We start from the raw sequence: 16,721 nt of genomic DNA, 5'->3' as shown, positions 1-16,721 counted from the left end.
AGAGGCTGGAGGTTAGAAATCCTGCCCAGGGCTAAAACACCTGAGACTTCTGCCCCTGCCCCCTTCTGAGAGTGGTCCTCAACTTCTCTGCCATGAAGGTGAAGAGGGAGCCCTTCCCCCTGTAAATGACGCTTTGCTCCCTCTGTCTGGCAAGTGACCTTAATGTCCTCCTCAGAAATCTTGCCTGCGTATGCTCAGTACTGGGTGCCTGAAAGTAGCAGGGTGGTGAAGAGGAAACCCTACCGCCTGGAGAGAGGCCAGTCCCCAGGGGCTGCTCCCTTACCCCAGGGGCCGTGGCATTCCTGACCCACTGGCATGTCTGTGGGGTGCTCTCACCCGTGACTCTCTTGCCTTGGGAGGACTGGGCACCCACCTATTGCCATGAGGCAACAAGCTCTTGTCCTAGTTCAGTCTTCTTCCTGTCCTACAACCATCTTACAAGTCTACCTGTGTTTCACAGGCAGAAACTATGAGAACAGTTCATCAAAAAGTTAAGGAGATAAAATACCCTTCAGAGAAAGAGGATGGAGGAAAGTGAGAGGAAGGAAAGGATGACAGAACGCAAGGCACCCTAGAGGAAGAATCAGGCTAATACAACTCCAGAGTCAGCAGACTGCAAAAGTAACCAGGAAACAGTAGGGCATAATGTAAAGTCTGAAAAAGCTCAGCATAACACAGAGCCAGTACGGGCTTTCTGAAACTTGACGTGACTGACTGCTGCATGTTCATAGCCCATGCCTGTGTTTTGCAGTTTGCCATCCAACCAACCTCAGAGCGGGGGAGTGCTCTGGGCTAAGCTGTGTATGATTGTTTTTCAACACTGTGGCTGAGCTGAAAAAAAGAAAACCCAGCCGTCCAAACTCATAAGCATATCTAGGTCAAACTTAACTCTTAACGTTTCTGTTTTCGTGTCAAAATGGGAATCAGAGAGCAAAATCATTCAGGGCCAAAGCACATGATTCATTGAGCACTAAATTAAAGTTTTGTGTAGTTTTTGATAAACTTTTGGTTGGGGAATGAGTCTTCGTTGTAGATGCAGTTATTTTATTTCTGAAAATTGTAAGGACGCTTCAAAAGGAAAAGCTGTTTGCAATTAAATAGTTTGAATGCGTGAAGATGGGTTGTTTTCAGTTGAAACTGTTCATCATGTTCAAGTGAGCATGTAGGCAGTTCTTTCTTACGGCCACCACAATCCCACACAAAAATGTCATTCGACTCTGAGAGGGGTGGCAGGAGTGGCAGAGCTAGCTTGGACAGGTATGTCTTTGAGACTACCCTCAGAACTTTGTTCTGGCTTGCTGTGTGCAAGTGGCACTGCAGAGACCTTCAAAGCATTGCACAGGCCTCTGAAAATCAGTGTGTGAGATTAAGGTTTAGCTGCAGCGGGCTTTTTTCCTGCTAATATCCCCACATTACCTCTTGGGTATACTCGGAGCTGGTGGGAAGCAGAACACCCCAAGTCTCTGCATCCCATCCCTAACTGGACTTGAAATGGAAGGGAGGAAGGCAGCAGGGGAGTACAAAAAGAGAATGTGATAACTGAAGGAAGTGAACATTTAATCTGAGAATAAGTCTTGGAGGAACTCCTCTCCCTTTGCCACTTCCCCTCTTTTTGCCCAGCAGCTTACATTACAAAACCTGTGAGCTTCTCAGTAGCTTCTCAGATGTCATACTATTGGCAGAGGTGGAGTTCATGCCAGGTCAGGACCACTCTGGATTCCATCTCCATTCCAGTGCATTTCCATCTGAGCAGCGCTTGGCAGAGGTGTTATCACCAGAAAAATCCCAAATGGCATGGAAAGTCTTGATGTGTGGAACCAGAAGGTCCTGGGATGTGTATGAGTAACTAGATCACTGGAGAACCCTTCTAGGAGAGAAACCACTGCTGAGTGGACAAGACAAGATCCCCCAAGAGTCACAAGTGACATCAACCACATCAAAGGTTTCAGTGTCATTTTACAGGCTGGAGCATGATAAGGAGTGTCACAACATCACTGCCAACATTTGTCACTTTTTGCATGTGTTATTTCTAATGAACATATTTGTGTACCAGACAAGAAAAGCAATTCATTTCTGTAAGAAGAAATGTGAAAAAACATTTTATTGGAGGTAAATTTCACTGCTGCGTGCCCTGTGCACAGATCTTTATATCTGATTTTGTGCTCTTTTTAAGTTCCAGACATCTCAGTATCTGGGGAGACCATGGGGATGCTTCTCCTTTGGGAAGGTAGCCGAGTGAGAGTCCAAGCAATGCTGCAGTCTTACTTCCAAGCAAAGCTGCTAAGTAGCCCTCAAACAGTAGCCCTCAAAAAAGGGACATTTGCTACTTTGGTGGGGGACTGCACCATCATCGGTTTCATTTCAGGGGAAGGAAGATGTGGACACTCTGCCGACGCCATTGTGATGGGGCCACGATGGAGCAACAGCAGGAGGTGACTCACTACAACCTTTTCTCCTGCTGTACACTTAACGAGAAAGGTCCTGCCAGCAGGTCGATCAAACACACATTGAGTTGCACAGAAACTTTACACCTCTCTGATTGGTTTTTTTCAGGCTTTCTGCAGACCAGACCAAGGACACAGTTCCAAGGCTTTTTTCACTTTGAAAAGGACTCTTTGAAGACACGTGAAACGCTTATTGGAAAACCTGGGGTACATGGCTCTAGCCTGTCATGCTTACGCTTTAGCCTGGTCCTGTCTTTACAACGTGAGATACCAGACAAGAGACAGTTGTCTTCATAGTATGCTGCTGGGAGGAGACAGCACTCCGGGAAATTAGGCTTGCTTAGGGTAGGAAAGAAAATTATTTTGTTTCCTAAAATATATTGCTAACACAGTTTAATTGGTGCTACTTAAAAGTGTGCCATATCTAGTGGAGGCAGGCTGTGTAACTTTTAAAACTATTCACTTGCTGTGGTAAACCTTGTTTCTCTGCTATACCCCACCGAAATACACAGTGTTTACAAGAATTGTCTTTTCCTTCTCCATGAGACGCAGCTTCAGCACGTCTGATAGACACATGACTGACCTGCTAAGTCTGTTTTCTGCTTGTGTTGCACAACCATTTTTTGTTTAGCAAATGGTCACATGGATTTGTGTAAGGCAGTCACAATGTGCACCAGTCCCTGTGGCATGCCGGGTGGGATCACTGCAGATCATGAACTGGTCATCCACGCAATGATCAACCTGATCAAACATCACCCAGTCTTTCATCTCTGCTCTGGTCTCTGTTTCATCCTGTTTTCTTCTCTTCTCCATCATGAACAAATTTGCCATCAAGTGCTCAGATGTTTATTGCTTCCTTTATATTCCTGTCACCAACTGCTATTGTCACCCAGACTGCATATTATCTTGTTTTTAACTTGTATTCATACATTAAATACTTTGGGGTCTGGACTATCTTTGTTCCCCTCTGCTTTGCTTATTTCTTTCAAAGTGCTCTCTCTGATATGGATCAAAGCTCTCAGTGACATGTCTTAACCTCATAGCTCTGCTTTGAGTCTAGGCTATGATGCAAGTCTATGACCTAAAGAGTTCACAAGGTTTAGGACAGACTCACCAGGATAATCTTCCACTGAGGAAAGCACAGGGATGCAGAGCCAGGAAAGGATGAAAGCCGGGAGCAGTGGTGAAGGTGTGGAGGGATATGTATGCAGCAGTGTGGCTGGAGAAGTTTACAATGTATGGAAGAGCCCATAGGAGGCTGAATACACGAGGGAAACAGTGAAGGTTATGAGGATGTACTGAAGCAATCAGTAAAAAGAGAACGGTGGGTTGCCGACCTCCAAGGAAAGGAGGAATAAGATGCAAGCTAAAAAACCCCTGAGATCTGGAAGGAAGGTGAGGCATTCAGAGGTGTGAGAAGGCAGAACAGGGCCTGAGAGAGAGGAGTGTGAACTTTGACAGACGCAGGTGAGAGAGTGAGGAAGAGAAAGACCAAAGAGGACGTGTGGTAAAAAGGCGACAGCCACAGCACCAAAGTACGGGCCCTTGAGCTACATGCCAAATAACATGAAGCCTCGTAGGACTCTGGTAGCTTATGACTCACAGGCAAGAGGTCATCGGTTCTTGAGGGAAAGGGAAATACAGGTGTCCTCTCCACCATGAATGCCCATGAGAACCTTTGCAGCTGAAACAAATACCTATTTCAGAACCACAGCCGACCTAGCAGTGGGACCTCATCTCTTGGTCCACAAATTTGGGGTTCTGCTTGTTTGAAGGAGGGCATTAAAAATGCCTATCTAGTGCCACAGCCAGGGAAAAATGATGGGCAGCAAAATACAGCTGGTTTATCCAGACTGAAGTTAGCAGAGCAGCGTATCAGAAGCAGCCTTTCCATAAAGGCATATTCCTAACCGTGTTAGGTAATGCAAGACAGGGTCCTGACAAACAGCACCGGCCAAGACAAACGTCAGCAAAGCCCAGTGTGGACAGGTACCACCACTGCACTGAAATCTGCAGGGGCTCATCCGTCTCAGAAAAACTGTCAGTGCAGAAGCGTTGAAAGAAATGCTTTCTAGCTTCCTTATTTCATGCCACAGACAAAACTTTCTGGGAGTAATGGAGCAGCATCACACCAGCTTGTCTGTTTGACTTTTTTCTCGTTCTGACACAAAAACCACATTCACACTGGTCTTATATAGCTCATAGGTAACGGTGTATGTTGTAATGCTTTGGTCAGAACAACAAAAAAAGTTAAAAGCATTGTATTAGCAGAAGGCTTCAGTGTTTCCAAACACATTGCCTAGGGCAATTTTGCTGTGTAAGCAAGTTTGATTTATTTTTCCTAGTGTAATTAAAGCCAAAAAATACCAAAAAAAAAAGGGAACAAAAAGAAGAAGAAGAAAAAAAAAAAGAAGTAGAAGTAAACAGAGAGATACATTTTTCCTTGGTTATGGAAAGTCCACCTCCTGCCTGGCTGTGTGTGTGAGGACAGAGCAGCCAAAGCACAGACGCTAGGGCTGGCTAGGAATTCAGCTTTTGCAAAGATTTAGTGCACAGTGGTGGCTCATGAAAAGATAGTTTTGGGTTTTTTTTCCTCGGCTGGGCCTTAACCTTTTGTTAACTAAACAGCGCTGAGAGAGCACATTTTCTCCTGCTTAAGGAAGGGTCAGACTGAATTAATAACACTTTAAAAGGAGAGACGGAGAAAATCTAAAGCTGGTGGGAAGCCTTAAAGGAGTGAACTCTGCTGAGAGGGTTGGGAGGGAGGGAAAGGTGCCTGGAAATGCCAACAGCTCTTGGGAGCCAGAAGCAGCCACTGCAACCCGAAGTGGTGCAGGAGAGCGGGTGGGACACAATTCAGTTCCCTGGAAGCTCTTGCCAGACCGGCGGCCAAAAGGGACACACGAATGGTCACACCCAAATGCACTCGCTTGGCACCAGATGCGCAGACACCGGGCGTTTTCGCTGGTGCGGTGCCCCCACACCAAGGGCGCTGTGGAGGCACAGCACGGCTTGTGGTTCCTCATCCCCTTAGGCTGCCTGGCGTGGAAGGGCGAGGTGGTGCCAGAGGGGCGCGAGGGAAGGGGGTTGCACTCTGCCTGGTGCCAGTGCAAAGGGCTGCAGGAGGTGCCGCCTGACTGAGAAGGTCTGGGAGCCAAAGGTGACGTGTCCCCTGCTCCCAGGCTCTCAGAGCTGGGTGCTCCCAGAAAGGTTCTGGAGCGTAGCCATGATAACCATGTTTGAAGTGGTTTCCCATCAACACTGCAAAACCCAGTTTACGCACATATTAGAGGCCAAGTCTTTCTTCTGAGATAAAAAAAACCCTTTTGTATGGTTTGTGGGTGTGAACACTTTGGTTGCACACATACAGTGTGCTTGATTACTTACACAGGGTAGGGCATTAAAAGTGCAGGCCAAGGTAGCTGGAGTGTTTAAACCAGACTTTCCATCTCTCCCAGTTTTTTGAAATAACATCATCTGAAATTATGTTGCTCTGTCTGCCCCCTTGATCCACAAAGAAACCTTGACAGACAGGTATGAAACTCTCAGAACTGTTTTTATATCTCTTTTCTTACAGAACTCTGGAGACTGAGAGGTGCCCATGTCCTCTTGGAGGAGGTAAACGAGACAACAGAGGAATCAATCACACTGAGAGACACAAAGACCAGCTGCACGTGGCCTGTTACCATCCCTCCCAGCCTCAGTGCCAACGCCGCACTGTTAGGGTTCAATGCTGTAGGTGGCTGTGGTGTGACCAGTAGTCTCATGGGAAGAGAGGGAACAGTGTCTCAGGAGGTGAGGAGGGACTGGACGTGAGTTCTCAGCAGCTAGATCTGTGCTGATCATGAAGAAAAATGGTGTTTCTGGAAGGGAAGCTTAAGAGGGACAGGTGGTAGGGTTTTATGAGTGAATTGTGGGGAGGTCTCAACACTGTGGACATCACCCTGCTCTGTCTCCTTCTCCCTATTTGCCTTTTAAAATCGAATGTTCCTCCAAAATATTCCTGCTACCTGGGATTTTCCATTTTACCTTGATCACCCTAGAACTGGGAGCCATAAGCTCCCTCCTCTCCATATTTCCTGTCTGTGCTTTTAATGCCAGCTCCTCATTCTCAGTGGACTGGAACAGAAATCTGAGCATAGGGTTTCTTTGCTGTAAGGAAACAACAATGCCTTATTCTCTGAAGCACCCTGTCACGTGGGTCAGAAAATGGACCAGTAGCTACTATGGAGTCCCATCTCCGGTCATTCCAGATCCATACTAACCTGCAGATATTGGCATGCTGCCCTTTGCCCTTCTACCTCACAGTGTCTGACCCACCTCTTCTAGTATTGCTCTAGCCTGTTCCACACCCCAGTACACAGAAAAATGCTAGTCAACCTGTATGGCCTGCTATCTTAGTTCCTGCTTTCCGCACTGAAGCATCCTGCTGGCTGCCCCACCATGGCCATCACTGTACCATAACAGGCTAGTGGACCCAGAAGCTTGTGCCTAGATAGTTGCATTGTTGGATTTTTCTTAAGGAATAGCCTGTGACCATTATGCATGGGCTGAAGCTAGTGTGAAGCCTTTCTTCCTCACTCTGTCTCCCTGGTTATGAATTCTCCATTGACATATCCTCTGACCTCATGGAGCTGCCAAATGTTTCATGGACAAATGCATCCCTAAAATTACAAGCTCAAGAAAAACAACATTTAGTGGATGTGCATCAGCAGAACATCAGAAGTATGTGGTGGCAATAGATGTGGGATGCTTCTTCCATTTCCAAATATTGCTTAAGACAAGGTTGGGAGAAATCTGCTAATATTTGGTCAGTTGGTTATGGCTTTGTACAGTCTATCTAGCTTTTCCTCTGCCTCCAGTTCAACCTTCAGCACTACAGAATGTTTTAATGGACAATCAGCTGGTGTAGGTGCTGCGCTTAGTCTTTCTGATGTATTCTACCCTCTGTCAGCGTTGAAGAGTGTGACGGGTTGCCCAGGGCACTCTTTGGGCAATGTCACATTGCCAGGACACCCACTTGGAATGAGGAAGAGCTAGTCTACTGGTAGTGTCATTCTCCTTCACTGGGATATTTTACATCTTCCCATTTCCCAGTATGCTGAGCAGTGGTTTGCTGCCATACCTCCTCCTCCTTCCAAAGGAGTATGCTGTGGGAGACAGTACTTACAGTGTAACTCAAGTCAAAGTATACCACACCAATCTCTCCCCCCTAATCCATATAGCCGGTCCTTTCATTTTAAAAGGCAGTCAGTTTTCCCTCGGTAAATCAGTATTAACCTTTCCTGATCACATTCTTGTCCCTTGCACGTTTGGCGCTGGGCGCCAGCAGGACGTGCTACTGAGGTAAGGATGGCTGGTCTGGAATTCCCCAGGTCATCCTGTTTGCTTTCTGTCCAGTTGGGCACAATATTGCCCTTTTTCCAGCTGTCAGGGATGACAGATGAAAGACTGCAGCCCATCATCACATCATGCAATTCTTTCAGCAGCTTCAGATGTATCCCAGCACCTTTGAAGTGTATCCTATCCAATCCCATGCACTGTGATACATCCAGGCTCCCTAAGTAGTACTGAACCTGTGCTGCCCCACTCCTGGCTGTCCCTCAACTTTCCAAACCATTATGAGATGTTTGGAGATCTGGGAGCAGGTTTTGCTTCTACAGGCTGTTGCAAGGAAGGCTTTGAGTACCTCAGCCTCTTCTAAGGCTGCAGGATCCATCACTAGTTTATCCTCCATTCCTCAGCAGACCTGTATTTTCCCTGGACTGGCTGCTAGGATAATTATAGAATTCTTCTTGTCACCCATCCTATCCCATGCAAGTTTTTGCTCCAGCTGGGCTCTGAGAGGCCTTTCTGATTTTGTCCTTCAGTACCTAAGCAGTGCTTCCTTCCTCCTCCTCCATAGCTATCCTTTTTTTCCACCTCTTGCATACATGGTTTTTGCATTTGAATCCATTGTGAAACTCCTTCCTTAGCCAGGATAGCTTTCGTCCAAAATTCCTAGACTCCCTGCACAACAAAATGGAAGATGCTGTTTTTCATTCCTCATCTCCCTGTACCCACCAAGATGTTAGGCCGGGGCAAACGGCGGCTGCTGCTGTGTCACTGTCTTTTTACAACTTTCTGATGCTGCAAATCAGTGGAGGAGTGACTGATGGCACAACTGGAACGACGGATCTCTGGGACACAGACAGTTGCCTACCTTCCTTCCCTGCTGTTATGTGAACGTGGACAAAAGGGAGGCTGTCCATGCTGAAGGACAAAGCCCAGCGAGCACTTCTCCCTGTCTCAGAGCAGTCAAAAGAATGCATCAGGCTCAGAGAGGCAGCACGGAGCTGGTGGAGCTGGGATGAAGTTGAAAGTGATGTTTAGGGAACAGAACAAGAGGAAGCCAAGGAAGGATGGAATGGAGTGAAGCACTCAGAGGTGATGCAGCAGAAGGCCTGGCAGAGACAGTGAGTGACTCCAGAAAGGAGTCCTAGAGCAGGCAGGAGGTGGTCACTGTAGTGAACTAGCCAGGACAATTATTATATACCCAGAGCATGTCACTTGCTGGCAGCGTTTCTAGCAGTTAAAGCAGGAGACAGGAGGAAGCTGTGTGTGTTAAGGAGAGGGAAGAAGTAAACAGTGAAGAGTGGTCAGGTCTCTGAAGGCAAAAGTGATTGAAAAGACCTCATATGTGAGAATCCTTGAAAGCCGCGTGGCTGTGAGGGGAGCAGAATGAAGCGAGGTGGAGCGCTACCAGGTAGTGTTAGCTAGCTATTACGTGTCTCAGCAGGAGACCGCCTTTTTAGTCATGGCATCATGACTACAAGGTGGATTGGGAGCAGGCAGCTGCGAAGCAGAAGAAGTAAATAAACGCTAGCCTATATCCTCCAAGAATGTGTAGCTCAGCATTCGCTGTTGCCCAGCAGTCTTTGTCTTTTTGTCACCATGCTCCAACCAAAACAGGTCTTCCATGCCCATCCAACAGTGCTCTGTGGGTACAAAGAGATGGCTGCCAAGCGTACTGAGGTGGTGGCAATGAACAAAAAAATACAGACAGCTTTGCAGTAAGGGATATACTGAAGGCTAATCTTGTTTCAGAAGCTAGAAACAGGACTCAATGTGCTGTGGGCCTCTTTAGCCTGTGGATAAAGCAGAGCTTGACAGCTGTTGATGAGAAGGGTAGGGAAACACCAGTGTGCTTGCAAATATATTGGATATGCAAGTGCAGTGCTGAGCCTGCTGGTTAAAAGCAGACAGCAATACTACATGACACAGCACTTGTTTGGAGCGTCTACGCACTTCTGACAGGTCTGAGGTGAGAGGCAGGGGAAAACAGGGACAGGGAAGGGGCTGACGTAGATAGGGAGAGGAGTGGTGGCTGGGTATTTTGGGTGCAGCAAGATGTTGTGCCAATGTGCGTTTTCTTCTCTGGGCTTTTGACCTGAGCAACCTCTTTGGAAGAAGGGACAATCAGGGCGAAAGTTTAGCAAACAGAACAGGGTAGATCACCTAGGTCTTATCATGGGGTGGTGGTTGGCATGCAGGGGTCGAACTGGAACTGCTGGCCGTGCTATGTGGTTGCGCAAAAATCTCGCCAGCTTCAGGCAGAAAAGCTGGCAGTGCCATCTCCTGGTCAGAGCAGGGGCTTTGAGCCGAGAAGCTCGCATTTCATTCTGCTGCTGACCGGCTGAGGGATCTTGAGCAAACCACTTCCCCTTCTTGCACCTGGGTATTTTAATGAACAAAACGATGACCCTAGGGAAGTTGGTGAGCAAAGTTCATGCCCACCTAAATTAAATCTTGACATCGTCAAACTACACTCAGGTTGATGGTCACTGCTGGAGGGAGAAGGACAAATATTATCTGGGTCTTTCCACATGTTTCTCAATGAGTTCCTGCACACAGGCATGACATACTTCTTGGCTGTGGTTCTTTTTAACTGGGGGCTTCCTAAAGGACCTGTCCTGGTCCTATCTCCAGCTACATCACAGCGGAGTTCTTCAGCCATGTAGTTGTGTCATGTTGCCACAGAAATTGTACTTGATTTGATAAATTCAGCACTGTCAAGTTTTAACAACCGTCACCGATAAGAGAGCTGGGTGTTGTGGGAGATGATGGGTGGCCTTTGAAAATTTACACTAAGCACACCATAGCTATATTTTCACTGGGTTATGAAAGCAACACCTTCAAGACTGTATCTTACCCTCCATATAGGCTAGATTACAACTGCCCCACAGGATATGAGCAATCAACCTCTGCAGAAAGTTACTCATATCCTGCAGACTAGAAATCAGGATGCCCGATTGTCTGCAGAATGAGATTTTTCACATGAACCTAAAGAGAAAGATGACCAAAACACACACTTTTCACACAGCATTTATTGTCAGCTATCATTCAGGGCTACCTGTATAAAGGGCTCAGGGCAAACTGATAAATGCTCAGAACCTATTAAGTGCCACAGCCGGGAAGAACGGATGGGCATACAAAACACAGCTGGCTCATCCAGACTAAAGTTAGCAGAGTAGCCTTTCCATAAACACAAAGCAAAGATATATTCCTAACTGCATTAGGTAATGCAAGACAGGGTCCTGACAAACAGCACCGGCCAAGACAAACGTCAGCAAAGCCCAGTGTGGACAGGTACCACCACTGCACTGAAATCTGCAGGGGCTCATCCGTCTCAGAAAAACTGTCAGTGCAGAAGCGTTGAAAGAAATGCTTTCTAGCTTCCTTATTTCATGCCACAGACAAAACTTTCTGGGAGTAATGGAGCAGCATCACACCAGCTTGTCTGTTTGACTTTTTTCTTGTTCTGACACAAGAACCACATTCACACTGGTCTTATATAGCTCGTAGGTAACGGTGTATGTTGTAATGCTTTGGTCAGAACAACAAAAAAAGTTAAAAGCATTGTATTAGCAGAAGGCTTCAGTGTTTCCAAACACATTGCCTAGGGCAATTTTGCTGTGTGAGCAAGTCTGATTTCTTTTTCCTAGTGTAATTGAAGCCAAAAAAACAAAAAAAAAAAGGGAAAAAAAAAGAAGAAGAAAAAAAAAAGAAGTAGAAGTAATCAGAGAGATACATTTTTCCTTGGTTATGGAAAGTCCACCTCCTGCCTGGCTGTGTGTGTGAGGACAGAGCAGCCAAAGCACAGACGCTAGGGCTGGCTAGGAATTCAGCTTTTGCAAAGATTTACTGTACAGTGGTGGCTCATGAAAAGATAGTTTTGGTTTTTTTTTCCTCGGCTGGGCCTTAACCTTTTGTTAACTAAACAGCACTGAGAGAGCACATTTTCTCCTGCTTAAGGAAGGGTCAGGCTGAATTAATAACACTTTAAAAGGAGAGACGGAGAAAATCTAAAGCTGGTGGGAAGCCTTAAAGGAGTGAACTCTGCTGAGAGGGTTGGGAGGGAGGGAAAGGTGCCTGGAAATGCCAACAGCTCTTGGGAGCCAGAAGCAGCCACTGCAACCCGAAGTGGTGCAGGAGAGCGGGTGGGACACAATTCAGTTCCCTGGAAGCTCTCGCCAGACCGGCGGCCAAAAGGGACACAGGAATGGTCACACCCAAATGCACTCGCTTGGCACCAGATGCGCAGACACCGGGCGTTTTCGCTTGTGCGGTGCCCCCACACCAAGGGCGCTGCGGAGGCACAGCACGGCTTGTGGTTCCTCATCCCCTTAGGCTGCCTGGCGTGGAAGGGCGAGGTGGTGCCAGAGGGGTGCGAGGGAAGGGTGCGCTCTGCCTGGGGCCAGTGCAAAGGGCTGCAGGAGGTGCCGCCTGACTGAGAAGGTCTGGGAGCCAAAGGTGACGTGTCCCCTGCTCCCAGGCTCTCAGAGCTGGGTGCTCCCGGAAAGGTTCTGGAGCGTAGCCATGATGACCACGTATCTGATGTGTGATCTGTGTGTGCACTTCAGTTGCACATGTACAGTATGCTTGATTCTCCACAGTACTGTAATGAAAAGGTGCAAAGTGTCCACACACCCAGCCAACTCTAGGGAAGCCTTCTGAGAGCCTTGATCACAGCTTGCAGATCCGCATTCTCCTTTCTCCTGCAGGGAAAGTAAGGCAAAAGCTGAATCACTGTAATCATACAGCCATGCACACATGCCCGGCCTTGCAGCAGAGAGAATCAAGGTTTTCGCCCAGCTCCAGTGATGACCTAGCCCCCACACCACACCCTGGGGTTTCTCTGTGACAAAGGGGGCCACAAAATTGCTGCCGAGCCTGCGGTTCACCTCTGATGTATGTGGTGACTTACAGGAAGAGTGCAATGCGGTGCCAAACTCCCCACCAGCAGCAGCCAGAGACCTGAGATCGTGTCTTTCCATGTGGAAGCCTCTATTACCAGAATTGAAAAGACTACATGCTCCTTGCTAACGCTGTCTTAGGTTACTTCTCTCCATCAGGGGCCCACCTACCACCAAAAAAAGGGACGAAACAGCACAGTGAGGGTGGTGGAGGCTCTCCTTCCATTTGGTGGAGCAGAGTCTTTTCCCCAATCCCACAAGCACCACTAGAGTCACTATAAGCTGGACATGATGCATGCTTCTTGGCACCAACAGGGCCCTTCTTCTTTCCATGATCTCCCAGGGCCTTGGAAGTAGCTGAAAGTTTGCTAACCTCCTCTCCTCCTTCCAGCTCATAGTGGTTCTTCTTGTTCCTCATAGGCTCTCTGATATATCTGTCTCTGAACCTACTTTGCATGCCCAGAACACCTTTGGGGTGATCACTGCCCGTTTTCGCCAAGTTGACATCTCTCAGCTTTAGGAAGGGCAGAGATGAGGAGACTGAAAGTGTGGATGGAGGTGGGCTTTCATTACCTGGCCAGCTCTGGGTTTTCTCTCATACCTCAAGGCCTTTCTTGTGCCCCTGAACCTCACGTGGCATTTTCCCTCTGCTTTCTGATGGCCCCATTTCTCCTGTAGCTCCTTCTGCCTCGTCCTGTGTGCTGCAGGGTCTGCCTACAGACTTGAGGGCGACCCGGTGTTACACCCCTTCACACTTTTGGGATTCTCTGTATTTTCCCTTGATGTTTCAGCCTGTTCCTCCTGCTCTTCCTCACTTTTCTGCTTCCCCTTAGCTCTTCCCCATCTCCCCTTGAACAGCCATTCTTTAAGCTCCACTTAATGCTGCTGTCCTTCCCCTGCCTCAGGTTTTCTTCAAGCTGTACAGCCCTGTGGACAAAGCTTTGGGGGAGGGCGTGGAGATTTGAGGCACGTTATCCTGGGCAGTGACTAAACTTGCATTAATCCCATCTCAAACTCTGCATGACACAGGGCACCTGCTGAGCTCAAATCCAAGCCTTGTCTCACAGGGACCATGGCCCGGTGGATGCTCCTATTGCCATCCTTGCATACTTCAAGTCCCGCCCTAGTGCAAGGTCACCTTACGATGGCTTCTGCTGTGCTGGAGAGGGAAATGCCTGGTGGGGCTGCCGGCAGGGCTGCTGCTGGAGGCGGAGGTGCGTGCTGTGCTGGCCCTGCAGCTCATTGCATGGCCGTGCCACCCAGGTGGCTCTGCAGCCCATAGCTCCTTGGGCACCGCTCCAGTAAAGCTCCCGAGCCCGGGGCTACGAGAAACCCGAGGGTTCTGCTTTCTGTGGTGAGCTCAGGTGACTTTTGCCACATGCCTCTTCGGCTGTGAGCAAAAGCTATTTCCTCACCTGGGTTCCAAAAGAATATCACAACCTCTCTCCTGCTTTTTTTCATGCGGAGATTTCCACAGGTCACCAGCCTCCCACTCTCTCTAAATGAGTTAATATTACCTCTCCAAAACTGATTACCTGTGGGCCATGAATTGCTTCCTTGCTCCTGAGGTCTCTCATTCCTGCTAGAGCACAGTGCCCAGAGGGAAACGCAAGCTGCCAAGTGCCGCCTCACTGGAGGGTGCTGACTCTGTGTTACCCTGTCCGCAGCATGGAAACATGCCTGATTGTGGCAACACACTAGCAGCATGTATGTTTTCCAGGTGCCTCACCCTTAGCAAATAGCCCATATAAATAGCTGTCATCCACCCCCACTCCCCAATTCTCCTTGCAAAGCTTAGATTCATCTGCAATGTAATTATCAGTAACAATTTTTTAGAGCAACGGATAGCTCAAAGAGGTAAATCTTGACATGTCAAAGCACAGGGCTACTCTGAAACGTGAATGCCATGCCACCACCCCACAAAATATGCAACCCCTTCCTTCCCCCCCAAGCTCCCAAACCACAACCCAAACCAGCCTATGGCTCAGCAGCACTTCTGTGGCTCCTGGTGTGCACCTGAGCCAGAGCTACAGGCTTCAGACATCAACTGGTTTTTCTACAGAGTTGACAGTCTTGCTCCTGTTTGCCCTGCGGAGCTAACACGGCTCACAGGGGGGAAGCAGACCCCCTGTGTTGCTTATTAAGATCCAGCAATGATGTGACTGATGCCCCGGTAAAGCCTGCCGGAGGATCATCGGACATAACTGTTACTAATGGTGGTGAGGCAGAGGACCAGACCTGGCTTGGCCCTCCGGCTCGTCTCTGTTGCAGCAGGTGAGATGATTGTGAAGAACTGGCAGAGCTGAAGTGACACACAACCTTATTTACTTTCATCACAGCCCCGTCTCTGGCATTGTGTCTGCCAGTTCAGCCCTTTTCACCTGTCCTCACCTGCTTTGTGGGAAGCGCAACCTGAGTGGAGCTGGCAGCGGGAATGCCTTCAGACAAAACAGATCTCCCCCTGCGCGTACACAGAGATTAGATACACAGATTGCTGAGAAGCAGAGAGGATGAGATGTTGCAATTCTGGTTTGATACTCACTTGGCAGAGAGAAGCTGTGTTTTATAACACTCCTGTGCCTGCTGCTCTTCCCTGGGGCCTCCCTCTCCTCCTCATCCCCCTCATTTTGCAGGGCACACAAACCAGAATGTAACTGTCTTCGCATAATCTCACCGTAACTGTCCATAATACTTAGAGCCTTTTAGCTCTAAGACAAAAGTTTTCTGCACTGACAACCTGGTGTTTCTGCCCAGCCAAGGTGTGGCCAGTGCTGCACAATAACAGGCCTTTTACTGAGCCCATGAGGTGCCTCAGTTTCCCCATCCTTGAAAATGAGATTATATGGATATTTGTCAAGTGCTTGCATGCCTGCAAAATAGTATTGCTGTTGCCTGAATTTGGTATAGCTCAGCTGGCAAACATGCATCTCTTTTGCCGGTCTTTTTTTTTTTTTCTTCATGCTGTGCTTTCTAGACATCTCCCTTTGATTACTTACCTTTGGGATTCTTTCTCCCCAGGTGCATGACTAGCCCCCATCTTTCCTTCTTCCTCCCTGCCCAAGTGAGATAGGTTCCTTTTGCATTACTTTGTTCTCTGTGGTATTTGCAACACCCTCCCAGCCTTGTATCACCTGTGAATTCCATTCCTCCTGGTTGTGTTTTCCCTGTCTTTGCAGCACCTAGAATGACGAAGCCTTTTGTGCTGCTGTTGCTGCAATTGAACCTGATACTTGAAAGGAGGAGAAAAGGTTGGAATAAACTGCTCTGATGATTCATCCCTGGGGCTGAGAGATTTGCTCCTTTGATATCAGTCCCTTGATCAGAGCTCTGCTATGTTATCTCTGTTTGTCTGGGGAGACTTAATTCCTGGCACATTGGGGCTGGTGGAATCCCAGATATCAGAACCGGTGACTGGAAAAGGAGCACATTGCATTCTTCTCCCACTCTTAGATATGTCAAAGAGTCTGTAAGGTTTGATGCTCCAGCACCTATAAGCCCCTTAAGAGAGCTTTTGTCTGCATTTAATGCAGCTGAGAAACCTCCAACTTTCTTCCACCTGCCAAAATCCATCACCTGCTCTCTCTGTATCTTATACCCCTGCAGAGGTGTCCCAACGCAGTTTTCTCTTCCTCCTGCCTTGTTCTGTGGGCAGATTTCCCTACCAGCTCATCCTCTACTTGTGTGCCACATGCTCACAAGATATTGAGGACTCTTTCATTGTTCCTTTATGAGACTGTGCACTGATCCACTGGTCATGAAGCAGGATGAGTGAAAACCATGAAAGGAGCATGGAAAACCTAGCCTGAGCTTAGCCTCCCTCAAACATCTTGGTCACAAGCCTAATATCAAAGGGCTGGATGAGTGGGATGGATTCTCTGGTATTGACAGCTGAGCTGGAAGAGAGGCCATGGGGACCCACAGTTTTGCAAATCGGGCTTAAGTGGAATTCTTTGGAACTTTTGCCTAGGAACAAGTTGGGGGGGTCACATAGGGACCACATCTCTGTAGGTCCCTATATTAAATTACATTTAAGAAATTATAT

Source organism: Calonectris borealis, chromosome 1 (genome assembly GCF_964195595.1).
Source record: "Calonectris borealis chromosome 1, bCalBor7.hap1.2, whole genome shotgun sequence".
Taxonomy (NCBI): domain Eukaryota; kingdom Metazoa; phylum Chordata; class Aves; order Procellariiformes; family Procellariidae; genus Calonectris; species Calonectris borealis.
Note: the sequence above shows the minus strand (reverse complement) of the source record.